We start from the raw sequence: 11,143 nt of genomic DNA on the forward strand, positions 1-11,143 counted from the left end.
TGGCTATTTAAAGGGGGAAGGGGGGCGGCGGCCTGGCTTGGGGAGGGGTCGGCGGCGGCGTCCCCGGCTCGGACTCCCGAGTCCGGCGGCAGCACGGCGCAGGAGGCGGCGGCTCCTGGCGGGCCGGCCTGGCTCGGCTGGGCCTTTGGCCCAGTCGGGCGCGGTTTTTTTTAAAAATAATTTCGCCGGACTAAAAAAATCTAGAAAAATAAATAAAATTCTAAAAATGTCAAAAACAAATTTTCACTGTCTAAATAAAATATTTAGAACAGGATGAACATTTTCTTGGCCCTAAATGCAATTTTTGAAAATGTGCATTTTTTCCTAAATTCAAATAAAACCACGAAAAACTCCAGAATAAAATCTTCTTTGATTTTTTTATTAAATCCTCAATATTTCTTTATTTTGGAAAAGTCATTTTATTCCCTCTCTCATATTTTTATAATAGAAATAATTGAAGATAAAATAAATAAAATCAAATGATCCTATTTTCAAAATTTAAGAAAACTCAAATACGAAAATAACGAAATCCCAACTCTCTCTGAGGGTCCTTGAGTTGCGTGAAATTTCTAGGATCAACCAAAAGCAATAAAATATGATATGCATTGATGATCTATTGTATAACATTCCAAAAATTTGGAATGTTACACTTAGTCATACGACTCTAGTTCCAATTGATGAAGGTTGTCCAGCCTTGGCCTCGTTACGGGAGCATGTGAGATTTGTATTCCCCGACTCCGTCGGTCTGGACTTGGGCGCTCTACAGGCCCACCGCGGTGTTTTCTTCTCTGGGGCGACTTTTTGCTATTCATATGTGACTGTCAGCGTCTTCTGTTCTACATCATCGATTTTTCGGCCACTGCTTCTACAAGATGCGGCAGCGAGGTTTGCTCACAATGCACCGCCGGTGGAAAGGAGTAAAAAGACTTCGGCACCCCAAAAGAGTTGATGTATTTTCTAATTTCTGGAAGTGTGTTTCAAGGGTATGTGCTACTTAATATATGGACTTTGGCCTTTTCATAAAAAGAAAATATAGAACTCATCCAAATGTTAAGCAAGAAGTGTACAAGATCAAGAAGGCAACAAGTGTACCAGGTTTAAGCGGAATACAAGATATTCCTTTCCAAAAAAAGGTAACAAGGATACCACTGCATGCTATTTACAAGTGATGTTGACCGATACATACTCGGCCTCAAACCTGAAGTTGTGTAAGAAATCATGACAGCTCTAGTATTTAGAATGTGCAACTATCATGTTGTACATTTCTTTACCTATGTTTTCACATAGTTTTTGAAGATTTGCAATTATATGGTAATAAGATTTGCAATTATATAATTACCATTGGGTCAGGATGCCCGGCGCATGTTGTCAGCGTAAATCTAATTCTCATGTGCCCTTGAGACTTACTGGAGTGTAGTTGTGTCGAAACATCTTGGCTCTTGATTATGCTTTTTATTATTTCAAGCAAGAAATTCAATAGTTCTAAGCCTCCAACTCCAATACATATTAATGGTAGAAGAAATTAAACACTAAACTAGAGATAAATAGGTAACTAAGATTGCGCCCACACAAAGATAAAGTTGAGCTAGGTTTGAGTTGACTTCTCCCATGTCGAGGGCCGATCTTCATTGGGAACATGGTTGAAAACGAATTGGATCATTCAAATACTAGAACATACTAGTATACACATGCAATGCACGTCTTAAGTAGGATTTAATATATTGATTTTGGTTAAAGTAAAAAAAATATGATAGAATGCCCCATGGATTGAATCAAGGCAAGACAATTGATTCTAAAAAGTAAAACTATGTGAAAACTGCACGTCTTAAGTAGTGCAATTTTTTTTACCGAAAAGTAGAAATTATTACAAATATAATCGCCATTTGTTGGAGCCGGCTTATGCTCGACACGTGCTCAGCTCAAGCTCCCGCGGAAAGATGAAGCGATGTATTTTTCTTAATACCCTATTGATAAAATTTGGCAATGTTGTACTAGACACAAAAGTATTACAGCATGACCAATTCACCATAGTATTTATCAACTAAAATTTGGCAATATGAAATTTCGTCAGTGAATGACTTCGCCCCTCCACTGTTGTTTTAGGCAGAACAGCGAGGTAATTCTCCATTGGGATTTTTTTAAATACTAAAGCTAAAACTGAGTATTTGCAACAACGTGGACAAAGCCATATAAAAGAAATGTAGAAAAGGCTCAAATAAGACTATTAAGCTTTTTTCTTGCGATGACTATTAAGCAAATCTCTGAAGTTAGTAAGTTATTGCTAGCAATTTTTTCCTAACTCTGTGCCTAACCCTGGAGAACTCATGAGAAAAGAGAGGAGAACTCATGAATGCAAAGGGCCGAAGATTTGGTTTCCACGAAAAAGAGCCTCAAGGTTACTGCCAGGCGTCTTTACCACTTTGCACTTGTTTCCATCAAGGCGGACGCCGCAGCAAGAATCGTCAATTGCCATGCATGCACGTTTCTGTCTTTAACGTCAGAAAAGTGGTGAGAGCTAGGGGGAAAGGTCGATTCCTCACGGCCGGACTCAGCAGCTGGCAAAACCATACACGAAGACGTTCTCTCTTGCGAAGTGTCAAACACCTGCAGCCCCCTTTAATCTGGATGGTTTAGGTGTGACCGGCCGTGCCTCCAAGCAAAAGACACGCGGGATCATTAGTCATAACCGATACAAAGAGCAGTAGTATTTTACACTCCTCAGATTAATAGTGCAGGTAGGCACCGTACTAGACTACTAGCCAAATTGAGTTTCGATCTGATGTTGCAGAGATGAACACAAACTTTGCGGTCCTCCCGAGCTCAAAGATATGCGAAGAGTCCTGATGGAGAATCGCACCCATCAACGCCTGCTTTCTCACGTACTTCCTTCCGTGGCATCGCTCACCGATTGACACATGGGGTTGCACTTACTTGTCGGAGAAAAACCAGTCACTGGCTTTGACCAGCTTTAGAAAAAGCACTAGATGATGATGACCTACGTTGCGCGCACATCCATTTCTCCGGAGAATGCTAAGAGTTTATAAGCTTACAGAATGATGAAACATAAAACTGAAGTTGCTTAAACCAACCAATAGATTAGGCATTAACAAAAATAATAATATTGTAACATATAAAATATAGTTTTGTGCCTCTTGTTTGGTTTCATCTACACGGCACATTTCTTTAGGGCGGGTCTGAGACTCATCTTGATGTGACAGTGTTATGCCACATCTAGGTGATCACATCATCAAAAATATGGCCATTTGTGCATTTTATACGTGGCCCCTTTATGCACTGTTGTTACCAAGCGTTTTTTTAAATGATCATAACATTTAAAATATGTCTAAGCAATGTAAGAAAGTCTGCAAAAACGTTTCGTACCATTCAAAAAATGGTCATATCATGTGAAAAATTTATTCAAGCGTTTCAAAAATATGTGTGTGATTTTTGAAAAATGTTTTCACCAATGTCGAGGAAATTATTAACTGGTAGTTGCTCGCTCAACTTGGGAGTAGTTATTAATCGATGAATAGGCCTATTAACTGGATTAATCGGTCGAGCAGTACTCGGTTGAATTTTAAACTCAATAGGCGCAATTTTTGTATGGAGGAATTTGTTCAATAGAACCTGAATGCTACAAAAGATCTATATTGCAGATATGAAGCGAATGGCACATTTTGTTCTGTCAATAGATCACGAACATGTATACAACAACAATCATCAACGAGCATCCATGTAGGTATCAAAAATCATCAGCAAACATGTATGCAACAATCTTTGTTTGCTGATTTCCGCCTAGCTAGTCCGCTACTCCGAGAGATGGCAGCCGCGTGACAACGACACGTAAAGGGAAGGTGGCGGGACCTGCACTGGGCGTTTGAAGGCGTTGACTGCGGGAGGTGGCGGATCACAAAGGAGGAGGGGAAGTAGCGGCGCGTAGAGGGAGGAGAGGAAGCGGCGGCGCGCTAATGAGGACCTGGCTGACTGCCATCTAGGTCGGGAGGGGATGAGAGGAGCACAAGGAGGGCCAAACCCTAGCTATTTAGGAGCGGGAGGGGTTACGAGCCAAATAATAGGGCTTTGTTTGCCCACGAATTAACGGGTCAGCAATGATTAATCGACCTAACAACCGATTAATCGGCCTAACAAGTTAACACAATGAATAAGTGATATTCGAGTCGGCCACCCTACGAGTAGCGATTAACTAGCCCATTAAATGACTAATCGGATTAATTCTTGAATAGTTCGGAATGTGAAAAATGGTTGGCCCCAAGTTGCAAGTTGAGGTGAACTTACAACTGAGGCAATTGAGACAAAAAAACTTCAGGCCCAATTGCGACTTTTTGGTGGATTTGCAAGTGAAGCAAAAGAAAATTTTAGGCCTAGTTGCAAGTTTATATTGGGCTTGCAACTGAGGTGGAAAAATGGGTCAGGCCCAGTTGGATGTCAAGTATGGACTTGTAACTAAGCAGGAAAAAAGGTTGACCTCAGTTGCGATTCAAGGGCGGACTTGCAACTGGGACAAAAAATGGTCGGTCCCAAATTGAGCCCTGTTACGAGTCAATGGTGGATTTGCAACTGGGACAAAAAAGTTTGGGCCGAGTTCTGAGTCAAGGTTGGACTTGCAACTGTAGTGAAAAAAATTGGACCAGCTGCAAGTTCGGGATGACTATCACTGGGACAAAAAACTCTATGACCAGTTTGTTGGAAATATGCCCTAGAGGCAATAATAAAATGGTCATTATTATATTTCCTTGTTCATTATAATTGTCTATTGTTCATGCTATAATTGTGTTATCGGGAAATCGTAATACATGTGTGAATACATAGACCACAACATGTCCCTAGTGAGCCTCTAGTTGACTAGCTCGTTGATCATAGATGGTTACGGTTTCCTGACCATGGACATTGGATGTAACAAGACCCAATCCTAAGCATAGCACAAGATTGTGTAGTTCGTCTGCTAAAACTTTTCTAATGTCAAGTATCATTTCCTTAGACCATGAGATTATGCAACTCCCGGATACCATAGGAATGCTTTGGGTGTGCCAAACGTCACAACGTAACTGGGTGGCTATAAAGGTGCACTACGGGTATCTCCGAAAGTGTCTGTTGAGTTGGCACGAATCGAGACTAGGATTTTCACTTCGTGTGACGGAGGGGTATCTCTGGGCCCACTCGGTAGGACATCATCATAATGAGCTCAGCGTGACCAAGGAGTTGATCATGGGATGATGTGTTACGAATGAGTAAAGAGACTTGCCGGTAACGAGATTGAACAAGGTATAGGGATACCAATAATCGAATCTCGGGCAAGTATCATACCGGTAGACAAAGGGAATTGTGTACGGGATTGATTGAATCCCCGACATCGTGGTTCATCCGATGAGATCATCGTGGAGCATGTGGGAGCCAACATGGGTATCCATATCCCGCTATTGGTTATTGGCCGGAGAGATGTCTCGGTCATGTTTGCATGCCTCCCGAACCCGTAGGGTCTACACACTTAAGGTTCGATGACGCTAGGGTTATAGGGAATAGATGTATGTGGTTACCGAATGTTGTTAGAAGTCCCGGATGAGATCCCGGACGTCACGAGGAGTTCCAGAATGGTCCGCAGGTAAAGATTTATATATGAGAAGTCCCGTTTTGGACACTGGAAGTGTTCTGGGCGTTATCGGTAACGTACCGGGACCACCGGAAGGGTTCGAGGGTCCACCGGGAGGGGCCACCAGCCCCGGAGGCCTGCGTGGGCCAAGTGTGGGAAGGGACCATCCCCTGGGTGGGCTGGTGCGCCTCCCACAAGAGGCCCAAGGCGCGGGGAAGGGGAGAAAGGGGAAACCCTAGGCTCAGATGGGCCTAAGGCCCACCTAGGGTGCGCCCCCCTCTCTCCCCCTCTGGCCGCCCCCCTAGATGCATCTAGGGCTGGCCGCCACCCCTAGGGGGGGGGGACCCTAGATGGGGGCGCAGCCCCTCCCCTCCCCCTATATATAGTGGGGTTTTTGGGGCTGCCAGAGACACGAGTCTCCCTCTCTCTTGGCGCAGCCCTACCCCTCTCCCTCCTTGTCTCTCGCAGTGCTTGGCGAAGCCCTGCTGAAGTGCCACGCTCCTCCACCACCACCACGCCATCGTGCTGCTGCTGGACGGAGTCTTCCCCAACCTCTCCCTCTCTCCTTGCTGGATCAAGGCGTGGGAGACATCACCGGGCTACACGTGTGTTGAGCGCGGAGGCGCCGTTGTTCGGTGCTTAGATCGGATTCGGCCGCGATCTGAATTGCTTCGTGTACGACTCCACCGACCGCGTTCTTGCAACACTCCCGCATCGCGATCTTCAAGGGTATGAAGATGCACTCTCCTCTCTCTCGTTGCTAGTTTCTCCATAGATTGATCTTGGTGATGCGTAGAAATTTTTTAATTTCTGCAACGATCCCCAACAGTGGTATCAGAGCCAGGTCTATCCGTAGTTTCTATGCACGAGTAGAACACAAGTTGTTGTGGGCGTTGATTTTGTGAATTTACTTGCCATTACTAGTCTTATCTTGATTCGGTGGAATCGTGGGATGTAGCGGCCCGGACCGACCTTACACGTACACTTACGTGAGACAGGTTCCACTGACTGACATGCACTAGTTGCATAAGGTGGCTAGCGGGTGTATGTCTCTCCCACTTTAGTCGGATCGGATTCAATGAAAAGGGTCCTTATGAAGGATAAATAGAAATTGGCATATCACGTTGTGATTTTTGCGTAGGTAAGAAACGTTCTTGCTAGAAACTCATAGCAGCCACGTAAAAACATGCAACAACAATTAGAGGACGTCTAACTTGTTTTGGCAGGGTATGCTATGTGATGTGATATTGCCAAAAGAATGTGATGAATGATATATGTGATGTATGAGATTGATCATGTTCTTGTAATAGGAATCACGACTTGCATGTCGATGAGTATGACAACCGGCAGGAGCCATAGGAGTTTTCTTAATTATTTATGACCTGCGTATCACTGAAAATGCCTTGTAATTACTTTACTTTATTACTAACCGTTAGCCATAGTAGTAGAAGTAATAGTTGGCGAGACAACTTCATGAAGACACAATGATGGAGATCATGATGATGGAGATCATGGTGTCATGCCGGTGATGATGATGATCATGGCGCCCCGAAGATGGAGATCAAAAGGAGCAAACTGATATAGGCCATACCATGTCACTATTTGATTGCATGTGATGTTTATCATGTTTTACATCTTATTTGCATGTGATGTCATCTTATTTGCATGTGATATCATGTTTTATCATGTCACTATTCGAGAGAAACTCCTTCTCTAGAAAGTTTCTGAATTTAGCAACAAAAGTCTTGCCTTCGGATCTGTGATAGAAGGTGTATCCAATAGTTTCCTTTGGATATCTTATGAAGACACATTTCTCCGATTTGGGTTCGAGCTTATCAGGTTGAAGTTTTTTCACATAAGCATCGCAGCCCCAAACTTTCAGAAACGACAACTTTGGTTTCTTGCCAAACCACAGTTCATATGGCGTCGTCTCAACGGATTTTTATGGTGCCCTATTTAACGTGAATGCGGCCGTCTCTAGAGCATATTCCCAAAACAATTGCGGTAAATCAGTAAGAGACATCATAGATCGCACCATATCTAGTAAAGTACGATTACGACGTTCGGACACACCATTACGCTGTGGTGTTCCGGGTGGCGTGAGTTGCGAAACTATTCCACATTGTTTTAAATGTACACCAAACTCGTAACTCAAATATTCTCCTCCACGATCAGATCGTAGGAATTTTATTTTCTTGTTACGATGATTTTCAACTTCACTCTGAAATTCTTTGAACTTTTCAAATGTTTCAGACTTATGTTTCATTAAGTAGATATACCCATATCTGCTTAAGTCATCTGTGAAGGTGAGAAAATAACGATATCCGCCACGAGCCTCAACATTCATCGGACCACATACATCTGTATGTATGATTTCCAATAAATCTGTTGCTCTCTCCATAGTACCGGAGAACGGTGTTTTTGTCATCTTACCCATAAGGCACGGTTCGCAAGTACCAAGTGATTCACAATCAAGTGGTTCCAAAAGCCCATCAGTATGGAGTTTCTTCATGCACTTTATACCGATATGACCCAAACGGCAGTGCCACAAATAAGTTGCACTATCATTATTAACTCTGCATCTTTTGGTTTCAACACTATGAATATGTGTGTCACTACTATCGAGATTTAATAAGAATAGACCACTCTTTAAGGGTGCATGACCATAAAAGATATTACTCATGTAAATAGAACAACCATTATTCTCTGATTTAAATGAATAACCGTCTCGCATCAAACAAGATCCAGATATAATGTTCATGCTTAACGCTGGCACCAAATAACAATTATTTAGGTCTAATACTAATCCCGAAGGTAGATGTAGAGGTAGTGTGCCGACTGCGATCACATCGACTTTGGAACCATTTCCCACGCGCATCGTCACCTCGTCCTTACCCAATCTTCGCTTAATCCGTAGTCCCTGTTTCGAGTTGCAAATATTAGCAACAGAACCAGTATCAAATACCCAGGTGCTACTGCAAGCATTAGTAAGGTACACATCAATAACATGTATATCACATATACCTTTGTTCACCTTGCCATCCTTCTTATCCGCCAAATACTTGGGGCAGTTCCGCTTCCAGTGACCAGTCTGCTTGCAGTAGAAGCACTCAGTTTCAGGCTTAGGTCCAGGTTTGGGTTTCTTCTCTTGAGTAGCAACTTGCTTGCTGTTCTTTTTGAAGTTCCCCTTCTTCTTCCCTTTGCCCTTTTTCTTGAAACTAGTGATCTTGTTGACCATCAACACTTGATGCTCCTTCTTGATTTCTACCTCCGCAGCTTTCAGCATTGCGAAGAGCTCGGGAATAGTCTTATTCATCCCTTGCATATTATAGTTCATCACGAAGCTCTTGTAGCTTGGTGGCAGTGATTGGAGAATTCTGTCAATGACGCAATCATCTGGAAGATTAACTCCCAATTGAATCAAGTGATTATTATACCCAGACATTTTGAGTATATGCTCACTGACAGAACTGTTCTCCTCCATCTTGCAGCTATAGAACTTATTGGAGACTTCATATCTCTCAATCCAGACATTTGCTTGAAATATTAACTTCAACTCCTGGAACATCTCATATGCTCCATGATGTTCAAAACGTCGTTGAAGTCCTGATTCTAAGCCGTAAAGCATGGCACACTGAACTATCGAGTAGTCATCAGCTTTGCTCTGCCAGACGTTCATAACATCTGGTGTTGCTCCAGCAGCAGGCCTGGCACCTAGCGGTGCTTCCAGGACGTAATTCTTCTGTGCAACAATGAGGATAGTCCTCAAGTTACGGACCCAGTCCGTGTAATTGCTACCATCATCTTTCAACTTTGCTTTCTCAAGGAACGCATTAAAATTCAACGGAACAACAGCACGGGCCATCTATCTACAATCAAACATAAATAAGCAAGATACTATCAGGTACTAAGTTTCATGATAAATTTAGGTTCAATTAATCATATTACTTAAAGAACTCCCACTTAGATAGACATCCCTCTAATCCTCTAAGTGATTACGTGATCCAAATCAACTAAACCATGTCCGATCATCACGTGAGATGGAGTAGTTTCATTGGTGAACATCACTATGTTGATCATATCTACCATATGATTCACGCTCGACCTTTCGGTCTCCGTGTTCCGAGGCCATATCTGTATATGCTTGGCTCGTCAAGTATAACCTGAGTATTCCGCGTGTGCAACTGTTTTGCACCCGTTGTATTTGAACGTAGAGCCTATCACACCCGATCATCACGTGGTGTCTCAGCACGAAGAACTTTCGCAACGGTGCATACTCAGGGAGAACACTTCTTGATAATTAGTGAGAGATCATCTTATAATGCTACCGTCAATCAAAGCAAGATAAGATGCATAAAAGATAAACATCACATGCAATCAATATAAGTGATATGATATGGCCTGTGATCTCCATCTTCGAAGCACCGTCGTGATCACCATCGTCACCGGCGCGACACCTTGATCTCCATCGTAGCATCGTTGTCGTCTCGCCAATCTTATGCTTCCACGACTATCGCTGCCGCTTAGTGATAAAGTAAAGCATTACAGCGCGATTGCATTGCATACAATAAAGCGACAACCATATGGCTCCTGCCAGTTGCCGATAACTCGGTTACAAAACATGATCATCTCATACAATAAAATTTAGCATCATGTCTTGACCATATCACATCACAACATGCCCTGCAAAAACAAGTTAGACGTCCTCTACTTTGTTGTTGCAAGTTTTACGTGGCTGCTACGGGCTTAAGCAAGAACCAATCTTACCTACGCATCAAAACCACAACGATAGTTTGTCAAGTTGGTGCTGTTTTAACCTTCGCAAGGACCGGGCGTAGCCACACTCGGTTCAACTAAAGTTGGAGAAACTGTCACCCGCTAGCCACCTTTGTGCAAAGCACGTCGGGAGAACCGGTCTCGCGTAAGCGTACGTGTAATGTCGGTCCGGGCCGCTTCGTCCAACAATACCGCCGAACCAAAGTATGGCATGCTGGTAAGCAGTATGACTTATATCGCCCACAACTCACTTGTGTTCTACTCGTGCATATAACATCAACACATAAAACCTAGGCTCGGATGCCACTGTTGGGGAACGTAGTAATTTCAAAAAAAAAAATCCTACGCACACGCAAGATCATGGTGATGCATAGCAATAAGAGGGGAAAGTGTGATCTACGTACCCTTGTAGATCGACAGCGGAAGCGTTAGCACAACGCGGTTGATGTAGTCGTACGTCTTCATGGCCCGACCGATCAAGCACCGAAACTACGGCACCTCCGAGTTCTAGCACACGTTCAGCTCGATGACGATCCCCAGACTCCGATCCAGCAAAGTGTCGGGGAAGAGTTCCATCAGCACAACAGCGTGGTGATAATCTTGATGTACTACCGTCGCAGGGCTTCGCCTAAGCACCGCTACAATATTATCGAGGATTATGGTGGAAGGGGGCACCGCACACGGCTAAGAATATGATCACGTGGATCAACTTGTGTGTCTAGGGGTGCCCCCTGCCCTCGTATATAAAGGAGCAGGGGG

This window comes from Triticum dicoccoides, chromosome 6A, assembly GCF_002162155.2.
Source record: "Triticum dicoccoides isolate Atlit2015 ecotype Zavitan chromosome 6A, WEW_v2.0, whole genome shotgun sequence".
Classification (NCBI taxonomy): domain Eukaryota; kingdom Viridiplantae; phylum Streptophyta; class Magnoliopsida; order Poales; family Poaceae; genus Triticum; species Triticum dicoccoides.